Source organism: Canis lupus, chromosome 23 (genome assembly GCF_048164855.1).
Source record: "Canis lupus baileyi chromosome 23, mCanLup2.hap1, whole genome shotgun sequence".
In the NCBI taxonomy this organism is placed as follows: domain Eukaryota; kingdom Metazoa; phylum Chordata; class Mammalia; order Carnivora; family Canidae; genus Canis; species Canis lupus.
The window spans coordinates 37771231-37792611 of record NC_132860.1 but is presented as its reverse complement, the minus strand read 5'-3'; the positions used below and the strand labels follow the sequence as shown (position 1 = coordinate 37792611).

The 21381-nt window shown below is 38.4% G+C and overlaps 1 protein-coding gene and 1 long non-coding RNA gene across 14 annotated transcripts in view; one reads left to right on the top strand and one right to left on the bottom strand.

Annotated features, from left to right (window-relative positions):
* Nucleotides 1-21381, top strand: part of DLG2 (discs large MAGUK scaffold protein 2) — a 1975849-nt gene that overhangs the window by 168122 nt on the left and 1786346 nt on the right. The gene's annotated exons all lie outside the window — the stretch shown is intronic.
* Nucleotides 1-21381, bottom strand: part of LOC140615099 (uncharacterized) — a 47473-nt gene that overhangs the window by 3893 nt on the left and 22199 nt on the right. The gene's annotated exons all lie outside the window — the stretch shown is intronic.

Sequence of the window (21381 nt, the reverse complement as noted above, 5' to 3'; positions counted from 1 at the left end):
ATAAGAAAACAGGTAACCTGCTGTTAAAGATTTCAGTATTTGACATTGTATTATATATTAAGTATCTTATATAAGCAATAACATATTTGTTGCAGAATCTTAAAGATGAGCAGTTCACAAAAAAGAAAATAACAAACCGGGATCCCTGGGTGGCGCAGCAGTTTAGCGCCTGCCTTTGGCCCAGGGCGTGATCCTGGAGACCCGGGATCAAATCCCACATCGGGCTCCCGGTGCATGGAGCCTGCTTCTCCCTCTGCCCGTGTCTCTGCCTCTCTCTCTCTCTCTCTGTGTGACTATCATAAATAAATAAAAATTAAAAAAAAAAAGAAAAAAAAAGAAAATAACAAACAAATAATTTTATGACTCAGAAATAATCACTGTTAACATTTTGTGGTATAGACTGCAGCCTTTTTTCCTCTTATGAATATGCAGCAGTTGCTACCAGTGCCTCTCCTAGATCCCTCAGACCAGACTACTGCACTGTGCTCCAGAAGATTTCTCACTGCCAGTGTGTGCCTCTCTGTACTTGAGGGCTTTTTCAAGAACCACAAAAGGTCCTTCTGCTCATGAAAGACAGCACCAGGCTGGAAGTGCCTGGAAATAAACAATTCCTAGGAGCAGCCTTTAAACCACGGCTGACCTGACTTGGAGTGTAAATAGAATTCCATCCCCATTGCCCCTTGGGTGGGACAATTGTGTGTTCTAGTCTGTTTCCCAGTGTTCCCCTATGTTATTAAGTTCCAGCTGTCTCCTGCAGTAATTGGTTTGCTAACATACATTTTATAGGCTTCCTTTCCTTGCCGGTGTCACTTCCCCCATTCTCCTGATGTTATTTCTGTACTTCTCCAATAAGTAAATTGCACTCAAATTCCTGCCTCTGGGTCTGTCTTTGAAGGAAACCCAAAGTTAGGGATGATAGAATAGGGTTTGTTACATAGTAGTTGTTCAGTACAGTTTCTTGGATTCTTATTTTACATAGAAGGAAATTCAGCCTTGAGTATGCACTTGAGCCAGGGTTTGAACCACAGGTTTGACTTCAGAGACTGAGCTTTAACCATTATTCTTTAAGAATGGATAGCAATTCTGATGTGTCCAGGAATATACTCATAAGAACAGCCTCCTAACTGGTCTTCTTCTACTCTTGCTTCTACTACATTTAAACACATACATGAAGTTATGTTACTTCTCTGCTAAAAATTTGTAGATGTTTTCCAGTTTACTTACAGTAAAATCTAGAGTTCATATAATGGCCAAGATCATACATGATTTGGCCTCTCCACCTCCAGTACCGTTTGACCTCATTTCCCATGGTTTCCCTCCTCTCACTTTGCTCCTAAGCATACTAGTCTCTTGATTTTTCCTATAACATGCCAAGAACACTCTTACCTCAGAACTGGCTGTTCTGTCTTCTTACCCTGATATCTACATGGGTTGTTCCCCTATCTCCTTTAGGATTCTGCTTAAATGTTTACTTCTCAGTGAGACTTTCCTCTCCCATCCTATTTAAAACTATTTTTCCTGTGCTAGTCTCCCAGGTTCCTCATTTTCCCTTCATTGCTTTATTTTTCTTCATAGCACTTAGCATCATCCGATATACTGTATATTTCATTAAAAATTGTTTATTGGACCAGAATACAAAGCTCTACAAGAACATTATTATTCATCTTAATGTGTCTCTAGTGCCCAGAACAGAGCCTCAATAAATATTTCTTGAATAATGAATGAATAAGATTCATGCTGATTAGTGTTATTATTGAATGCCAGAGGAGTAGAGACTCCCTACCATAGTTTTTCTAAATCTCAGCATTTTTTTCTTTTCTTTTCTTTCTTTCTTTCTTTTTTTTTTTTACTGGCCATCACCAGTCATAGTGTCTTTGTGGTGTAGCCATTAAAGTTGTAATTGGGTTTTCTGTCTCAGCGACATGATGACATATCACAGCAGCTGCTTGGACTTAAGAGAATTCCGTTTTGATAGGTTGTCTAATGCTGTTGAGTGTGCTTTCAGTATTCTAATTTGTTTTGGGTTTTAAGAATTCCTTTGAGAATTTATTCCACTTCCCAAGAATGCTGACTCTTAGATTCTCTCATGCAGCTTGACTCTTTTCTCAGTGATGTTTATCTCAACTTATACAGACACCTTCATTTTTTTCCTTCTTTTTTCTCCTGCTGTCTCTGTCAGTGAGGATTTATTACACTTCAGTCTGGTTTTTCATACCCTGTCACAGATATTTGGATAGAATTGTCTAATGGTCTCATGAATAAGTTTTCCATCTAGAACCTGAGGTTTGACCCTCATCAGTCTACCCTCTTTGTATGCATTGTGCAACTCTATGATTGATGAATAAATTGTGTGGAAAGTTAGTATTGCCTGTGACCCATAAAGTATAATTTACTGTGGTGATTAGATGATGACTGTTGACTTTAGATGAATATATTCAATTTAGGTTCTTTTTTTCATGAAAATGAAACACATTTGGATCATTTAGATCAATATTGTAGTAACACTTCTTGATGATCTAACTTTAAATCACATCTTCAGATCTATCTCCTTCATGAGGCTTTCCCTGATTCACTGCATTTAATTTTCAATCTATTCATATAATTCTGGACTCAGTCTTTTCCTTTAACTTCTCTTTGTGCTTACCTTAATTTATAGATTTAGTTTTGTGGGATGGTGAAGGGTATGGGCTGATGAATCGTGTTTGAACCCATTACTGTCAGTGATTAGTTCTGTAATCTTTTTTTTTTTTTAAGATTTCATTTATTTATTCATGGAAGACACACTGAGAGAGAGAGGCAGAGACACAGGCAGAGGGAGAAGCAGGCTCCTTGCAAGGAGCCTGATGTGGGACTTGATCCTGGGTCTCCAGAATCACATCCTGGGCTGAAGGCGGCACTAAACCGCTGAGCCACCCAGGCTGCCCTAGTTCTGTAATCTTGAACAAGATATATGACTCCTTTGTTTTAGTTTCCTTCTCTGTAAAATTAAAATAATAATACTTTTTGAGTTGTTATGGAGTAGTAACATAGTATATATGAAATACTTAGTGTCTGGAAGATGTTAAGAATTCAATGTATATTAATTGTTCTTAAATATAAACACAACATACATATGTGTGCTGAGTAGAAGTGATCTGTATGTTGTCCTCCATTCTCCATGTAAACTTTAATTTCCTGTTTGTTCTATAGATGTTTTTGGTCTGTAACTGTTATTGTTAAAATTTTTATTTAAAAAATAATTTACGAGATGCTGGGTGGCTCAGTGGTTGAGCATCTGCCTTCGGCTCAGGGTGTGATTCCAGGTCTGGGGACTGAGTCCCACATCGGGCTCCCTACTGGGAGCCTGCTTCTCTCTCTGCCTATGTCTCCGACTCTCTCTTTCTGTCTCTCATGAATAAATACATAAAATCTTTAAAAAAAATTTAAAAGTAAAAAAAATAATTCGCAGAGGAGAAAATCTTATGCATATGGGCTTCTTGGCCATGCTGTACATTTCCAAGTATTAGCTACTTATTCCTTAGGGACTCTTTCTCTTCTTTATATGAGTTAGACTCCTTAAGCCAAAGGATATTAGGTCATTGTATTCCAATCACTCACTTTGCAAAGGCAAAAGTTAAAATCCAGCATACAAGTGCCAGAGCTGGGACTCAGCACAAGTTTCATGATGCTCAGGAGTGTCAAACCATGCTACTCTATCTTGCTGGAATACAGAATTCTCAATGATGATCAAATGAAGTGTCAGTCAGCAATTAGAAAACAACCCACGATATTAGTTATTCTTTTCCCTTTCTTGGCACTCTTTCCCATCTACGGGAAAATACACAATTTCTATGGAATGTCAAAGGATTTTCCTTTTTTTTTTTTTTTTTTTTTAGATTTCATTTATTTATTTGACAGAGAGACAGAGAGAGCATGAATGGGGACAAAGGGAGAGGGAGAAGCAGATTCCCTGCTGAGCAAGGAACTTGATGGGGGGCTCGATCCCAGGACCCCCTGATCATGACCTGAGCCAAAGGCAGATGTTTAACCGAGCTGCCCAGGCACACCTCAGATGATTTTCTAGAATCCTCTGATTGTTGGAAGATTTCTTTACAGTCTCAATATAGTTAATTTGGGTGTAGAACCTGTATAACAATTGTTTTCCTTTTCACAGCCTCTTAGACATTGCTAGATGATACTCTCAGAATGTATAAAGTAACCACTGAGAATATTTTGAGAGTTAAGAGTTAGTGTATTTTATTGAAAAGAGCAACTTGATACAGACTCTAAATCCCAACATTCAAATTTTAATGTCTACATGAAATTACATTTGCCAGTATTAGTGCTCTTTCTTGTGAATCTCTTTTCTCTTAGTTTCATTGATATAACTTTTCTTGGTTCTCCTTTAAGTATAACATCCTGTGCTCTCCTCACAGCCTGTGAATTTTTGTATTAAAGTATCCCCCCCCCCAAAAAAAAAGTATCCCTACAACAATCTTGTGAAAATCTATTTGTTCATGAACATCAGACAGCAGTCCTTTGCAGAAACTCTGTCATGTTCATTTTTTATGTCTCTACTCCTTGGCACATGATTGGTCCATAGTAGGTGATCAACAGAGAAACATTGGAATAATTGGACAATTTGGAATAAGAAAATTCTTATATCTTTTTGGTCTCCCTCGATGGCTACACTTTTTAAAATCCAGTCAGTGGTAGTGTTTCCAGATCCCACATCTTTGGTCTTCTGAATTTACCTCTTTACACTCTCTTGGACTCATCTTACTGTTTACTGTTTTAAGTGCATATGTGCTGCTGACTCCCATATATTTATCTCTAAAACTGGTCTTTCTTCTGAGCTCAAAGTTGTATTTCTATCTTTAGGTATCTTCACCTAGATCCTACCCTTGTCTTTAATCCAGGGTAAGTTAGGGTCTCTAGAGCTTTCCCGTTTATAAAGCCCTTCAAGCTGGACTTCCATTTCTTTCTCCTAAGTCTGTAAATAGGGGGCGGGGCAAGATGGTGGAAGAGCAGGGTCCCCAAGTCACCTGTCCCCACCAACTTAATAGATAACTTTCAAATCATCCTGAAAACCTAGGAATTCAGGCTGATATTTAAAGAGAGAACAGCTGGAATGCTACAGAGAAAAGAGTTTGTGCTTCTATCAAGGTAGAAAGATGGAGAAAAAAAAAAAAAAAGAGAAGCATCCAGTTGGGGAGGGGCCCGGGAGGAGCCAGGCTAAAGCCGCTGCGAGAGTCTCCGGGACAGGAAAGCCCAGTCCGGAGAAGCAGGAACTTTAAAAATCCGCACCGGATTCTTCCCTGAGGGAAAGGCGCTCGCAGGGAGCTCCGGCAGGATCCCAGGAGGGTCAGTGGAGCCCCAGGTTCCCAGGGTCACTAACAGGACGTGCGCCCTGGGGGAGAGCGCGCCACACCCCGCGGGCCGAGCTCCCTAAAGGGCTGGAGCACGCCCGGTGGGCCCCGGGAAGGCCCGGGGGCAGCTCAGGCGGCAGCTCTGCACGGAGGGGGCTGCGGGGCCCTGGAGCACGATTCCGGTGGTGCAGGCCCCGGATCCCACGAAGCCAGGGGACACAGCCCAGGATCCTGCGCTCCCCCAGGGACAGGAGAAGGCAGGGAGGAATAAGACAGCCAGAACGCTCCTGCCGCTGGGTTCCCCAGCTGCAGATCAGCACCCCTGGCCCCGGAGCATCCAGACCAGTGCAGACTGGGAGACTGCGTAGTTACTGCAGGAGCTGACTCTAGGGCTGGGGAGCTGGCTACCGCCAGTGTGGTTGTTCCTTCTGGTGTCACCCTGTGCCTGGGTTGGAATGGGTCTACCAGGGAACAGGGGCCTCACAGGATAAACAGCTCCCACGGAGCTGTGCACCTGGCAGGGGTTGGGGCAGGTGCACATACCTGAGAATCAGCAGAGCAGGCACCTCCCCCAGAAGAACATCTGGAAGGACAGGGGAAGAGCAAGTTCTTGACCTAGCAGTGCTAGAAAGCTCCAGGGGAAGTTGAGGGATATGCAGTATATAGAACCAGAGGGTACCCCTCCTTTTTTTTTTCTTTTTTTCTCTTTTGTTTCTTCCTTTTTCCAGTACAACTCGTTTTTAGCAACTCTGCATTGAGCAAAATGACTAGAAAGAAGAACTCACCACAAAAGAATCAGAAACAGTACTCTCTGCCACAGAGTTACATAATTTGGATTACAATTCGATGTCAGAAAGCCAATTCAGAAGCACAACTATAAAACTACTGGTGGCTCTGGAAAAAAGCATAAAGGATTCAAGAGACTTAATGATTGCAGAATTTAGATCTAATCAGGCAGAAATTAAAAATCAATTAATTGAGATGCAATCAAAATTGGAGGTCCTAACAATGAGGGTTAATGAGGTAGAAGAAAGAGTGAGTGACATAGAAGACAAGTTGATGGCAAAGAAGGAAGCTGAAGAAAAAAGAGAAAAACAATTACAAGACCATGAGGAAAGGTTAAGGGAAATAAATGACAGCCTCAGAAGGATAAATCTATATTTAATTGGGGTTCCAGAGGGCACCGGAAGAGACAGAGGACCAGAAAACATATTTGAGCAAATCATAGCTGAGAACTTCCCTACCTTGGGGAGGGAAATAGGCATACAGATCCAGGAGATAGAAAGGTTTCCCCCTAAAATCAATAAAAACCATTCAACACCTCGACATTTAATAGTGACACTTGCAAATTCCAAAGATAAAGAGAAAATCCTTAAAGCAGCAAGATATAAGAGATCCCTAACTTATATGGGGAGAAATATTAGATGAACAGCAGACCTCTCCACAGAGACCTGGCAGGCCAGCAAGGGCTGGCAGGATATATTTAGGGTCCTAAATGAGAAGAACATGCAGCCAAGGATACTCTATCCAGCAAGGCTCTCATTCAGAATAGAAGGATAGATAAAGAGCTTCCAAGATAGGCAGAAACTGAAAGAATATGTGATCACCAAACCAGCTCTGCAAGAAATATTAAGGAGGACCCTATAAAAGAAGGAGGAAGCCCAAATAAATAAGCCACAAAAACAGGGACAGAATAGGTATTATGATAACACTAAATTCATATCTTTCAATAGCAACTCTGAACATGAATGTGCTTAATGATCCCATAAAAAGGCGCAGGGTTTCAGACTGGATAAAAAAGCAAAGACCCATCTATTTACTGTCTACAAGAGACATATTTTAGACCTAAGGGCACCTCCAGCCTGAAAATGAAAGGTTGAAGAACCATTTACCATTCAAGTGGTCCTCAAAAGAAAGCTGGGGTAGCCATCCTCATATCAGATAAATTAAAGTTTATCTCAAAGACTGTAGTAAGAGATGAAGAGGAACACTATATCATACTTAAAGAATCTATCCAACAAGAGGACCTAACAATCATCAATATTTATGCCCTGAATATGGGAGCTGCCAAGTATATAAATCAATTAATAACCAAAGTTAAGACATTCTTAGAGAATAATACACTTATACTGGGAGACTTCAACATGGCGCTTTCTGCAATTGACAGATTTTCTATGCACAACATCATGAAAGAAACAAGAGCTTTAAATGATACACTGGACCCGATGGATTTCACAGATATTTACAGAACTTTACATCCAAACAGCTGAATACACATTCATCTCAAGTGCACATGGAACTTTCTCCAGAATAGACCACATACTGGGTCACAAATCAGGTCTCAACTGATACCAAAAGATTGGGATTGTCCCCTGAATATTTTCAGACCATAATGCTTTGAAACTTGAACTCAATCGCAAGAAGATATTTGGAAGAAATTCAAACACGTGGAGGTTAAAGAGCATCCTGCTAAAAGATGAAAGAGTCAACCAGGAAATTAGAAAAGAATTAAAAAGATTCATGGAAACTAGTGAGAATGAAGATACAACCATTCAAAATCTTTGGGATACAGCAAAAGCAGTCCTGAGAGGGAAATATATCACAATACAAGCATCCCTCAAAAACTGGAAAAACTCAAATACACAAGCTAACCTTGCACCTAAAGGAACTGGAAAAAAAAACAACAACAACAACAAATAAAACCTATACCCAGCAGAAGAAGAGAGTTAATAAAGATTCAAGCAGAACTCCAATGAAATGGAGATCAGAAGAACTGTATAACAGATCAACAAAACCAGGAATTGGTTCTTTGAAAGAATTAGTAGGATAGAAAAACCATTAGCCAACCTTATTAAGAGCAAAAGAGAAAAGACTCTAATTAATAAAATCACGAATGAAAAAGGAGAGATCACAACCAATGCCAAGGAGATACAAATTATTTTTAAAAACATATGAGCAGCTATATGCCAATAAATTAGGCAATCTAGAAGAAATGGACGCATTTCTGGAGAACCACAAACTACCAAAACTGGAACAGGAAGAAATAGAAAACCTGAACAGGCCAATAACCAGGGAGGAAATTGAAGCAGTCATCAAAAACCTCCCAAGACACAAAAGTCCAGGGCCAGGTGGCTTCCCAGGGGAATTTTATCAAACATTTTAAGAAGAAACAATACCTATTCTAATACTGTTCTGAAAGATAGAATGGGATGGAATACTTCCAAACTTGTTCTATGAGGCCAGCATCACCTTAATTCCAAAACCAGACAAAGACCCCACCAAAAAGGAGAATTATAGACCAATATCCCTGATGAACCTGGATGCAAAAGTTTTCAACAAGATACTAGCCAATAGGATCCAACAGTACATTAAGAAGATTATTCACCATGACCAAGTGGGATTTATCCCTGAGATGCAAGGCTGGTTTAACACTTGTAAAGCAATCAATGTGATAGATCATATCAACAAGAGAAAAAACAAGAACCATATGATCCTCTCAATAGATGCAGAGAAAGCATTTGACAAAATACAACATCCATTCCTGATCAAAACTCTTCAGAGTGTAGGGATAGAGGGAACATTCCTCAGCATCTTAAAAGCCATCTATGAAAAGCCCACAGCAAATATCATTCTCAATGGGGAAACACTGGGAGCCTTTCCCCTAAGATCAGGAACAAGACAGGGATGTCCACTCTCACCACTGCTATTCAACATAATACTAGAAGTCCTAGCCTTAGCAATCAGGCAACAAAAAGAAATAAAAGGCATTCAAATTGGCAAAGAAGAAGTCAAACTCTCCCTCTTTGCAGATGACTTGATACTGTACTTAGAAAACCCAAAAGACTCCACGCCAAGATTGCTGGAACTCATACAGCAATTCGGCAGTGTGGCAGGATACGAAATCAATGCCCAGAAGTCAGTGGCATTTCTATACTATACACTAACAATGAGACTGAAGAAAGAGAAATTAAGGAGTCAATCTCATTTACAATAGCACTGAAAAGCATAAGATACCTAGGAATAAACCTAACCAAAGAGGTAAAATGTTTATACCCTAAAAACTACAGAACACTTCTGAAGGAAATTGAGGAAGACACAAAGAGATAGAAAAATATTCCATGCTCATGGATTGGAAGAATTAATATTGTGAAAATGTCAATACTACCCAGGGCAATTTACACATTTAATGCAATCCCTATCAAAATACCATGGACTTTCTTCAGAGAGTTGGAACACATCATCTTAGGATTTGTGTGGAATCAGAAAAGACCCTGAGTAGCCAGGGGAATATTAAAAAACAATACCAGAGCTGGGCCATCACAATGCCAGATTTCAGGTTGTACTACAAAGCTGTGATCATCAATACAGTGTGGTACTGGCACAAAAACAGACATATTGATCAATGAAACAGGATTGAGAATCCAGAAGTGGACCCTCAACTCTATGGTGAAGTAATATTTGACAAAGCAGGAAAGACTATCCACTGGAAAAAGGACAGTCTCTTCAACAAATGGTACTGGGAAAATTGGACATCCACATGCAGAAGAATGAAACTAGACCATTCTCTTACACCTTATACAAAGATAAACTCAAAATGGATGAAAGATCTAAATGTGAGACAAGAATCCATCAAAAAGGCAACACCCTTTTTGAACTTGGCCACAGCAACATCTTGCAAGATACATTTATGAAGGCAAGGGAAACAAAAGCAAAAATGAATTATTGGGACTTCATCAAGATAAGAAGCTTCTGCACAGCAAAAGAAACAGTTCACAAAACTAAAAGACAACCTACAGAATGGGAGAAGATATTTGCAAATGACCTATCAGATAAAGGCTAGTATCCAAGATCTATAAAGAACTTATTAAATTCAACAGCAAAAAAACAATCCAATCTTGAAATGGCCAAAAGACATGAACAGAAATTTCACAGAGGAAGACATAGACATGGCCAACAAGCACATGAGAAAATGCTCTGCCTCACTTGCCATCAGGGAAATACAAATCCAAACCACAATGAGATACCACCTCACACAGTGAGAATGGTGAAAATCAACAAGACAGGAAACAACAAATGTTGGTGGGAACGTGGAGAAAGGGGAACCCTCTTGCTCTGTTGGTGGGAATGCGAACTGGTACAGCCACTCTGGAAAACTGTGTGGAGGTTCCTCACAGGGTTAAAAATAGATCTGCCCTACGACCCAGCAGTTGCCCTTCTGGGGATTTACCCCAAAGATACAAATGCAGTGAATTGCTGGGATACATGCACCACAATGTTTATAGCAGCAATGTCCATAATAGCCAAACTGTGGAAGGAGCCTCAGTGCCCATTGAAAGATGAATGGATAAAGAAGATGTAGTCTATGTATACAATGGAATAGTACTCAGCCATTAGAAACGCTGAATACCCACCATTTGCTTCAATGTGGATGGAACTGGAGGGTATTATGCTGAGTGAGTCAGTCGGAAAAGGAGAAATATTATATGGTCTCATTCATTTCGGGTATATAAAAAATAGTGAAAGGGAATAAAGGGGAAAGGAGAGAAAATGAGGGGAAATATCAGAGAGGGTCACAGAACATGAGAGACAACTCTGGGAAACCAACAAGGTGTGGCGGAAAGGGAGGTGGGCAGGGGGTTGGGGTGACTGGGTGATGGGCACTGAGGCGGGCACTTGATGGGATGAGCACTGGGTGTTATGCTATATGTTGGCCAATCGAAGTCCACTAAAAAAAAATACAAAAACATAAATAAAAAAAATAAGCCTGTAAATACCCATTAGTATCTCAGTGCCCAGGTTAGAGGCTTGGAGCTTTATGTGGCTCTTCTCTCCCCTCTATCTACAGCTCATCAGATATGTTGCTTCTACTTTAGAAACATCTCTTGCATTTATCCCTGGCTATCTTTACAGCCAGTGTTTAGGCCTCCATGTTCTTTTGCTTGGTGTATTACAATGGCTTACCACATTTCTTTCTTGCCACCAGCTCCTTCCCACTACAGTCTGTCTTCCACATGGCTACCTGAGGCATCTTTATCCCCAAATAAGCAGATTCATACCATCATCTTGCTTTCCTCTCTAGGTTTTCACTCTGCTTTCAGCTAATCTACTTCTCCAGTTGCATTTTCCGTATACCACCAACACAAACTCTTGACTTTAGTTTATGTTCAAATTTAGTTTTTCTTCAAAGCCAGGTCCTTTTATGTTCTGTGCCTCTATCCATGCCTTCCCATTTGCCTGGTATGCCCTTCTCAGTTTTTTGTACCCAGCTTTAATGTTATTTCTTCTGTGGATTTTTTCCTAAATAATCTACGCTTTGGTCTTTATTAATACTTTTTCCATTTATGTTTTTGTGTCTGTGTCACACTAGATTGTGAGAATAGGGAACTTTTCTTATTTTAGTCTTGAATGCTTGGACCTTAGTCAGTGATTCACTGCTTAATAAATATCTGTTGAATTAGTAAAATAATGACTGAAAAGCTCAGTTATATTTTCTCAGCTTTTTGAGAATTTGACAATTAGTTTAACCATCTTTCGTGTTAAACCAGAGATGGTCACACATTTCAGTGTGTTTTGGCAGGGTCAGGGCCTGACATCTGCTGTAAGTGGCACAGACATCAGTGTTGTCTTTTGCTGTCACTCACCTGCTGTGTGTTGCTTTAACTCCTAAAGCTTCCCTCTATTCATCTGAAATTGGCTATTGCTATGCTCACTGGTTTGTAGAAAGATTTAGATCGACTAATGCTTTTTAATCTGTTTTCATTTGTTTTTAAAATATTTTCAAGTATACAAATCCTACAGTTTTCTGAACTTATAAGCAACAGATAAAAGGAAATAGAAGGTAGGGCAAATATCTTATGTAGATATATTGAATTTTTTCTAGACTTTCCTTTTTTAAGATCATTAGATTTTATGCCCATAATTCTAGATTTGTTGGATTTTGAGTAATATGGCACCCTTTAAACATTACTGACTTGACAGAAAGTAAGAGAATGCCCTTTTGCATATGGTGGTCAGAAATTAGCCAGTATTCATGATTCACTATTGAGGTCATAAACAAAATACTTGGCTTTCTGACAGCTACATTAGTTGCATTGTTTACCATCTACAGCTGCCAGACGTAGAATGGTTACTTGGCAGCTGACAAAGCTTGGATTCATACAGTGTCCCTTCCTTAAACCTTAGTTTTGAAAATATTACACACTGAGTGCAATTAAATTGTGAGCTCACTGGTAGTACTTGTATCTAAATGGGAAAACTAAACCTAACACTTTCTGATTTTTCAGAAAAATGGACAATCCTCCTAGTTCAAAGTATCACCTAATTTTCAGGCGGGTTAATTCTGAGGAAAATGGACCAAATACCATCTTATATTTTCTTTACCAGAACAACTGCTAGAAGCTAGGTAATTAATAAAATGTTATGAAAGAGTTTGTGGAGTATACTTTACAATAGTTGGTATATACTAGCATGTTTTTCACAAAGATAAGATCTATTTCATGAAGACAGAATGCTCTTCATCTAACTTTTAGTTTTTTGGTTAGTTTTTGATTGCCTTTCTGTTTTCTTCCTTGCCTCTTCTGTTTCTTTCTCCCCTTTCCTCTTTCTCTAGGTCCTCCCTCCCTTCTCTCCTTCTTTTGCATATGTATTTAGCAAACATTTTCTTTATACTAGGCATGGTGTTGGACATTGTAACAGTTATAAGGCCAAATAAAAAGATAAGCTCCCTCCTTTCAAATGATCTAATAATTTATTGGAGAATAAAAGATGTATATATAAATCATGCAGAGGAGTGAAAAAAATGGGGACCAAAGCATCAGGGAGAGTTTTAAATGTGAGCTGAGTCTAAAACTCCCTTAACATCTATATTTCAAATTATAACAATGGTGTGGAGGGGCTGATTCAACTTAATTTAATTGTCTTTTTATTTTTTTAGATGAAGGTAACTCATTTTATTTTATTAGAGGATATTACTTTCTGAAAAACTAAGACTATGTAACAATGCGATGAATACATAATGAAGAGGATGGAAGTATGAAAATGGTATTTGAAGTTTGAAGTCAGAGATGCAGTAGAATCTATTTCTACTATGGCTTGCAATTTGAATTAAATGACCCTTAAGTATTCTTATGTTATTCTGTGAGTTATAACTCAGAAAAATTAAAACATAGGTGGTTATAATATTTGTTAATGTTAAGTCATATACATAAACTAAAGAGCAATTGGTAATAGAAATCTCTACTTTGTCCTCCAAAGTTTCATGAAATTGTGTATTTTCCAGGTATTGACAGATTGATCCATTGAATGATAGATCAGTCCATCTATCTGGAATACTGAGTTCTGGGAGATATAATGGGGCTGCCTTTAGACCCGACAGCACAACCTGTGTTAATAATTATCATAGTAGAATCAATTTATCATGTACCTACTATATTTCCAATAACTATGCTTCATACATATTGCCTTATTTAATCTTTACAATGTTCCTATGAATTCATTCTATTTTATAATTTAATAAAGAGCAATGGAGAAAAAATATCAGAAACAGCACATCAGAAGCACATCAATATGATGAGATAGGAGTGTTGTCTCTGGAACTAAGTTGACTGCATTCAAATTCTAGTTTTGTCACTTAATAGTTGTGGGGTTTGAGAAGCTACTGTATCTCTTTAAGCTTCAGCGCCTCACCTTTAAAATGGAATCAGTAATAATACCTACATATAGAGTTATTATGAAAGTTAATAAGCAAGTTAATGTATTGAAGTGGTTAGAATAACCAGTGATATTTAAGCATTATTATTACAAGCCTGAAATCTCACAGCTTGAAAGTGATAGAACAGATTTTCTAGATTCCAAAGCCTGTGCTTCATTCACAATTCTGTATTTCTTCCAAGACATATCCACATCTTATGGATTACAGAATTTTAAAAAATGAATTTGTCAGTAATCAACTAAATTTCTGTTTGTTTCTCAAAGAAAACAAAGGATTCTTAATTTAAAGACTTTTTTTCCTTGAGAGTGAACTCTGTTATTGCAGAGCCTATTAGTACTAAACAGGGGTGCACATGTCACTTCAGGGGCTGTAGGGTGAAATAAGAGAAACTTGGAGATAAGTTCCCTGTGTCTCTTCTCCAATAGGATTTTAAAATTAGCTAGTTCTTAGGAGCATCCTGAGGAGGAGTTCAGCTCTTTCTCCCCAGTTGTTCAGAGCACCTGTTGTTTCTGTGGCTCTCTTTTTTTCTGGCCTCTTTCAAAAATCCTTTCTGGCCTAAGTGGTGGTAGTGGTGAGGATAGCTTTGTAAAATCACCAGTTTCACAGCCTTAGCACAGCTTATCTAAGTGAGATTGTAGGAATAGAGAGTGTACTAATGTGAGCAGGTCAAAATATTATTATTATTTGTTTTCACCATGATTGAATCTTATGTGAGAGCTCTAGATCAATCTTGGATTTCTCATGTTCATTACTAGATTGAAAGTTCCCTACCTGTAGGTTTGCTCTAAAAGAATTAATTTGTGTTTTCATTCTAATTCTTTTTTCTATTTATTCATTTTTTTATACAGAAGTTTATAAAACTTAGAAGGAACTGCCAAATTTTTTCCAACTGGCTGCACTGTTTTCATTCATACCAGCAATGTGTTCCAGTTTCTCCAGATCCTAATCAGCACTTGTTATTGTCTGTCTCTTATTGTAGCCACAGTTTTCTGGTGGGAGGTGTATCCCCTCGTGGGTTTTTGTTTGTTTGTTTGCTATGAAAAGCTTTATTGGGGGCAGCTCGGTGGCTCAGCGGTTTAGCGTCACCTTTGGCCTAGGGTGTGATCCTAGAGACCTGGTCGAGTACCACGTCAGGCTCCCTGCATAGAGCCTGCTTCTCCCTCTGCCTGTGTCTCTTACTCTCTCTCTCTCTGTGTCTCTCATGAATAAATAAATAAAATCTTTAAAAAAAAAAAAAAGAAAAGCTTTATTGTTTCCATTTGGTCCACAGCTTGGGACAGGGCATCGGGGTGGTTAAAAAGCTGCCTAGTGTCTGTCTTCAGCTCCTCACCTAGGAAGTGGTTCTCCAGGAAGTTGTAGAAGTGGGGGTCTGTGTGTGCAGAAACCCTGGGCATGCAAATCCAGAAGACCCTGGTTCAGGTTCTTTTCCAGATCCAGGGTGGGTTCCATGGCATCCAGGGTTTTATTGCACTTATCTTGGGATGGCTTCTGCACATTCTAGAAGAGGGTGTAGCCACTGCACTGTTTTTGCCTCTGCAAGAGATACTCAGTACCCTTGGGCTTCTTGTCTACCAATTTGAAGAAGTGGCCCATGTTCTCCAGAGCCACATCATCATGGTTAAAATAGAAGCCCAGAGAGAGGTAGGGGTAGGAGGCCTGAAGATATATGTTGACCAGATGGTTGACAAAAGCCTCCACCTTGATATAATAATTCTGATGAATCTGGAAGCTCATGGTTGATTGGCTAATAAGCAGAAAATTTGACATTTTGTGACATATAAAAAAGAAGAAAGAGGCAGTGATTTTTTTTTTGTTTGTTTGTTTGTTAAAATTGTTTTCTGTGAGTAAATTTGTGGCCATGAATTTTTAGCATTTTACGGAGTTAGGTCAAAACTTTTTCATGTCCTACATGATACTGTAGGAAAAAAACAGCAGCAGGGGGTATCTTTGGAAAGTCTATAATATCATTTTTTTAAAATTTTTATTTATTTATGATAGTCACAGAGAGAGAGAGAGAGAGAGAGAGAGGGGCAGAGACATAGGCAGAGGGAGAAGCAGGCTCCATGCACTGGGAGCCCGACGTGGGATTCGATCCCGGGTCTCCAGGATCGCACCCTGGGCCAAAGGCAGGCGCTAAACCGCTGCGCCACCCAGGGATCCCTATAATATCATTGCTAACCACCGGCTCTAAGCTTTTGAGTTGTGGGAAAGCCTGAATTAGATAGTATTTATTTGTTTCCTTGAAAGTAGCATACTCTGATTATATCAGTTGCCTTTATAACATTAATGTTTCATCTTGGCACCCAAATGGCTTTGACATTTGTATTATATCCCAGGGTGCACATCTTCCAGCTCAAAGAAGAGAATTGTGTTGGGTAGTTTTAACATCTTCAATGGAGCAATGTATGTGAAAGCAAATTATGTAGTTAAACTCACAAATTAAGCCAATCTTTTTTGAGGAACATATAGGGAGATCAGTTAGAGGATGATTTTTAAAATGATTTTTCTCTTGGTAATTTCATTATTATGTGCAATATATTTTTGAAATGATATTCTCTAAACTTAAAGGCAGGATTAAAAGTCAGCTGTTAGGAAGGAGTGTCTGTGGTCATATGTTTGGTGAGGTGGTTTGAACAACAGACAGAGCTGAGGATTCTATGAACTAGTAGCAGACATCTGTGTTTAAACGTGTAAGTTCACGCCACTCTTCTAAACATTTTCATGGAGTCCAAGGAAATTCTTGTTCACTGTAAGTTAATTTGCTTTCCTCCTGACCTACTTATGGTGAATAAGGCATGACTGGTGACCTGAAATATTTCCTTAATGATTTGCTCATAAATACTCAATTCTAGAGCTCTCATGCATTGTTTACTGTGCTTTGCTTGTTCTCTTTACTGCTGAAGCCATTTCTACATATATAATGATAAAATCAGGGATTCAGGTGCTGACAAAGGGCTGCCAAATTGTTTAGTAACTTGGAGCTTTACTTAAAAATTGTGTGTGTATTTCCCCTGTCAGAATGCCTGTCTTGTAATTTGACTAGTAAGTACATGGAGAGATGTATTCAAGCCCTTGTGTGGGTAACTTTGTAAGTGCTGAAAATAAACTTGTAATTTGGCTTGCATTTTGATGTAGTTTAAGTGCTAGATTGCAAAATATCTTAATGGAACATATTAAATATTGATCTACCTACTTAGGAACTTGGAAGAAAATGTTGTCTGATTTTTTTTCCCCTAAGTGGTGTTTCCTATGTGATTTAAAGTGAAATAGCTGCAAACACTAGTTTTCCCTACTAAAATGAGTTAGCATTTCCTTGTACTAAAATGAGCTAGTACATTTTTTCCTTCTAGTATGTATACAGTGATTTATAATAGCTAAGGATTGTGATAACCTTAATGGATTATTAATCATTAATTAGTGACTAGTCATTAGATAAAATGCTATATACAAAGCATTTTATATGTTTTGTCTCATTTAGTAACTTTAGGAGATATAGGAGATAAGTATGATCATTTTATTTTACATACTATGAAGTTGAAAATCAGAGCATTTAAAGTCTCTAAGCTTTTAAGTGCTAGAGGTAAGATTTATATCTCTCTATATTTATATCTATCTGTATGCTTGTCAACCTGACGGCAAAGCTGATGCTGTTAATCATTACTAGACTGCAGTCCATAAATAATCACATAGCACACAGTAATATTGCCAGTTCATGTCAACCAGAGGAATGGAAACATACTCAAAATGTGGAAATTGTTCTTTCAATTTCTGTCTGAATTGTTTAAAATTGTCGCTGAGCTCCTCTCAGAGGAAGAAAAGACATTTTCCAGCAGGTTTCTATATATCGCATTGATTCTGCTGTCTTTTATAGTGGCTCAACAGTGGCATCATGTATTAATCTACATTCCAGAAAACTATGCCCATGGAGAATGTGTAGGAACAGCCGGTTATGGCAGCTGTAGATAATGAACACATGAGATAAGACTGAAAGTTGTTTCTTTCCCTTTCTGCATATATTTCCTTCATGTATTAAAAGGAAGAATTGCAATATGTATATATATGTGTGTGTATACAAATGTGTATATATATATATATATAGAGAGAGAGAGAGAGAGAGAGAGAGAGAGAGAGGAGACACACACACACACATACACAAATTGTAGTTAGCAAAGAAACAAAAGCACCATGATATTGTTATTAAGTTCTATCTCAGAATCATAGAATGATGATGCCAGAAAGCACCTCCTTTGGGCCTTATATCAGTCCTTAAGGAAAATGAACAAACTTGGATGAATTTTCTCTTAGAGAGTAAGGAATAATGTTTTTTAAATTGCTATATACCCAAAGTACTTGTAACAGAGCTCTCTATATAAGTCTCAATAAATATTTGTAGATTGATGGATTGATTGCCTTATTTCACATGGCTAATAGTAGCTAAGGTTATAATCTGAGTCTTTTGACATTTAAATTCAGTGTTTTTCTTACCATACTGGGCTGCTTGGATTCCCTTCTCAAAATAATTGTCTCCTCCTTTTGAAAGGAGGAAATTAAAACTCTGAGAGATTTAAAGAACTTGCCCAAATTCACCCAGGTAGGCCAGGGATGAATAAGTTCTAAAGTCTGGTCTGCTTGATGCTAAAATTTATATTCTTAGATGCCCTGGAAACTTCAGTTTCCTAGAATAAGAACTCACATCATATCTTATGGATAAAATTTGTATTTGTATCTTAAAACCTTCTTCAAAGAAGAATCTATGCAATCTATTTGTAACAGGCATTAGAACTGAGTGGTCAAGAATAAGGCTTGACCTGGGAATAACTGGGAATTAAACAAGAGTTTAAATCCCAGTTCTATCACTTAAATGACTTCAGCGAAGTTTCCCTATAGCTCAGATTCGTTAGCCACAAAGGATGTTAATAGTAATACCTATCTCTTGGGAGTATTTTGAGAATTAAGTAAGTATAAGGTACTTAGAGCAGTGACTCATTTGTTACTATTATTTTCTAGGTATTCATCTCCATTGGGAAAAATTTATCTTATAGCCAGTGAAGCTTATTCTTATTGTACTCTCTTGTTCTATTCTCTAGGGACACAAACACTAGTAGGGCATCACCCTCATTGCATTATAGTCTCTAATTATTATGATGAAGATTTTTTTTGGAGTGGGGGGAGGGGCAAAGGGTGAGAGAGAGAGAGAATCCCAAGCAGGATCCATGCCCAGCACAGAACTCCATGCAGGGCTCGTCTCACAACTTTGAGATCAAGCCCCGAGCTGAAATCAAGAGTTGGATGCTCAATCAACTGAGCTACCCAGGCACCCCTCATGATGAACTTTTTTACTCTTTTCTAGTAGGTTTTTTAATCTTTAAGCAAAGGTCTAATTTCCCCAGTACTCATATTTAAAATACTATAAGAAATTTGTTGTTCTTAGACCAGGAAATGACATTATTACTTAGAGGATAAGAATATTTATTTTCATATGGTGTACAAAGGACAGCCAACATTTATTAGAGCAGGAATGAGTAGTCTTTTTAAAAATATTATCTTCAAGGAATGTACATTCTCTTGCCTAAAATTAATTCTTATAGGGTGATATAGTGGGTGAGCATTGGACTTGGGAATCAGAAAACCTAGGTTATGTCCCACTTGACATTTATTAGTTGCGTGGCCTTGAGTGAGAAAGTCCTCTTAGCCTCTTTCAGCTCCCATTTTCTGTATTGTGAAAGGACATAATGTGACTGTTCTGATTATCTTAAAATGTTTGGTGTTTATCAAATAATATTTTACTTTTTCAAGGCTCAAATTCAAATACTACCTGCTCAATGAGGCCTTCCCTAACTCCCCTAGTTACTTTTTTTCTTCTTTATATTCCAATAGCAATTTGTATTTCTACAATATGCCATTTCTTTGAGTCTAAATGACCATATCTTCCCACTGGATTGTAAACTCTTTGTGAGTATATTCATTTTTGCTTTCTGCACACTGTATGGTATACTGCCTTGAACATGTGCTCCATACATACTTACTGAATTGAAATGAATTTGTGTAATAGTGCTTTGTAAACTGATGTATGTGCAAATGGAAATTATTCTCAATATCTACTTGGCATTTCTCTTGCTCATAGGCTTTCTTTTTTAAAAATTTTATTTATTTATTCATGAGAGAGAGAGAGAGAGAGAGAGAGAGGCAGAGACACAGGAGGAGGGAGAATCAGGCTCCATGCGGGGAGCTCGATGTGGGACTCGATCCCGGGACTCCAGGATCACACCCTGGGCCAAAGGCAGGCGCTAAACCATTGAGCCACCCAGGGATCCCCCATAGGGTTTCTTTTCTTTTTTTTAAGATTTTATTTATTTATTCATGAGAGACACAGAGAGAGAAGAGAGAGAGAGGCAGAGACACAGGCAGAGGGAGAAGCAGGCTCCATGCAGGGAGCCCGACGCGGGATTCGATCCCGGGTCTCCAGGATCGCGCCCTGGGCCAAAGGCAGGTGCTAAACTGCTGCGCCACCCAGGGATCCTTTTTTTTTTTTTTTAAATATTTTATTTATTTATTCATGATAGTCACAGAGAGAGAGAGAGAGAGGCAGAGACACAGGCAGAGGGAGAAGCAGGCTCCATGCAGGGAGCCCGAGGGTTTCTTTTTTAACTCACTTATGCCATCCTGTGTTTAATCAGACTCTACTCTGCATCTCCAAGTATCTTGGGGAGCGTCAACAGGAGCACAATTAAAGGCTTTATTAAGTTCCTGAATGCAAGTTGTATTGTGCTAACTGCTGTCCAAATCTAATCGTCATGGTCTCTGCTTTACAAGAGCACAGACGAAACTCATTATCAAACGTCTGCATGCAAATTATGCTATTCTTAGTACTGTTTAAATTGAATTAAATAATTAGATCAGTGATTTCTAGATTTGCAGTGTAAGGAAGAAACACTTGTGTCAGTACATTTATGAAAGACTGATAAAAACTATTAAAAAATAAAACCACACTGATTGGATATATAAGAATTTTTGTTCAGAATTATGACTGACATGGGCAGTTTTAGATTTGGATGTTTGGTCTAAGTTCACTAGTCAAGAAACCTTCACATTACTTCACACTAATTGGGGAAAATCTATGTGTGTTGAACTTTTCACAAGTTTTTTATGTAGTTCCTGGTAGTTTTATAATGCATTTTTCCTCTCCTATAATTTTTACAAGGTCATAAAGTTACTCTTCTGTGGTATTTGATCAATTTGGTGTGATATGAGGATATTTTTCTTCAGTCTCATTACAATTAGAGAAATAAGACTTGTGAATGTAGAAAATTCTTGCAAGATACA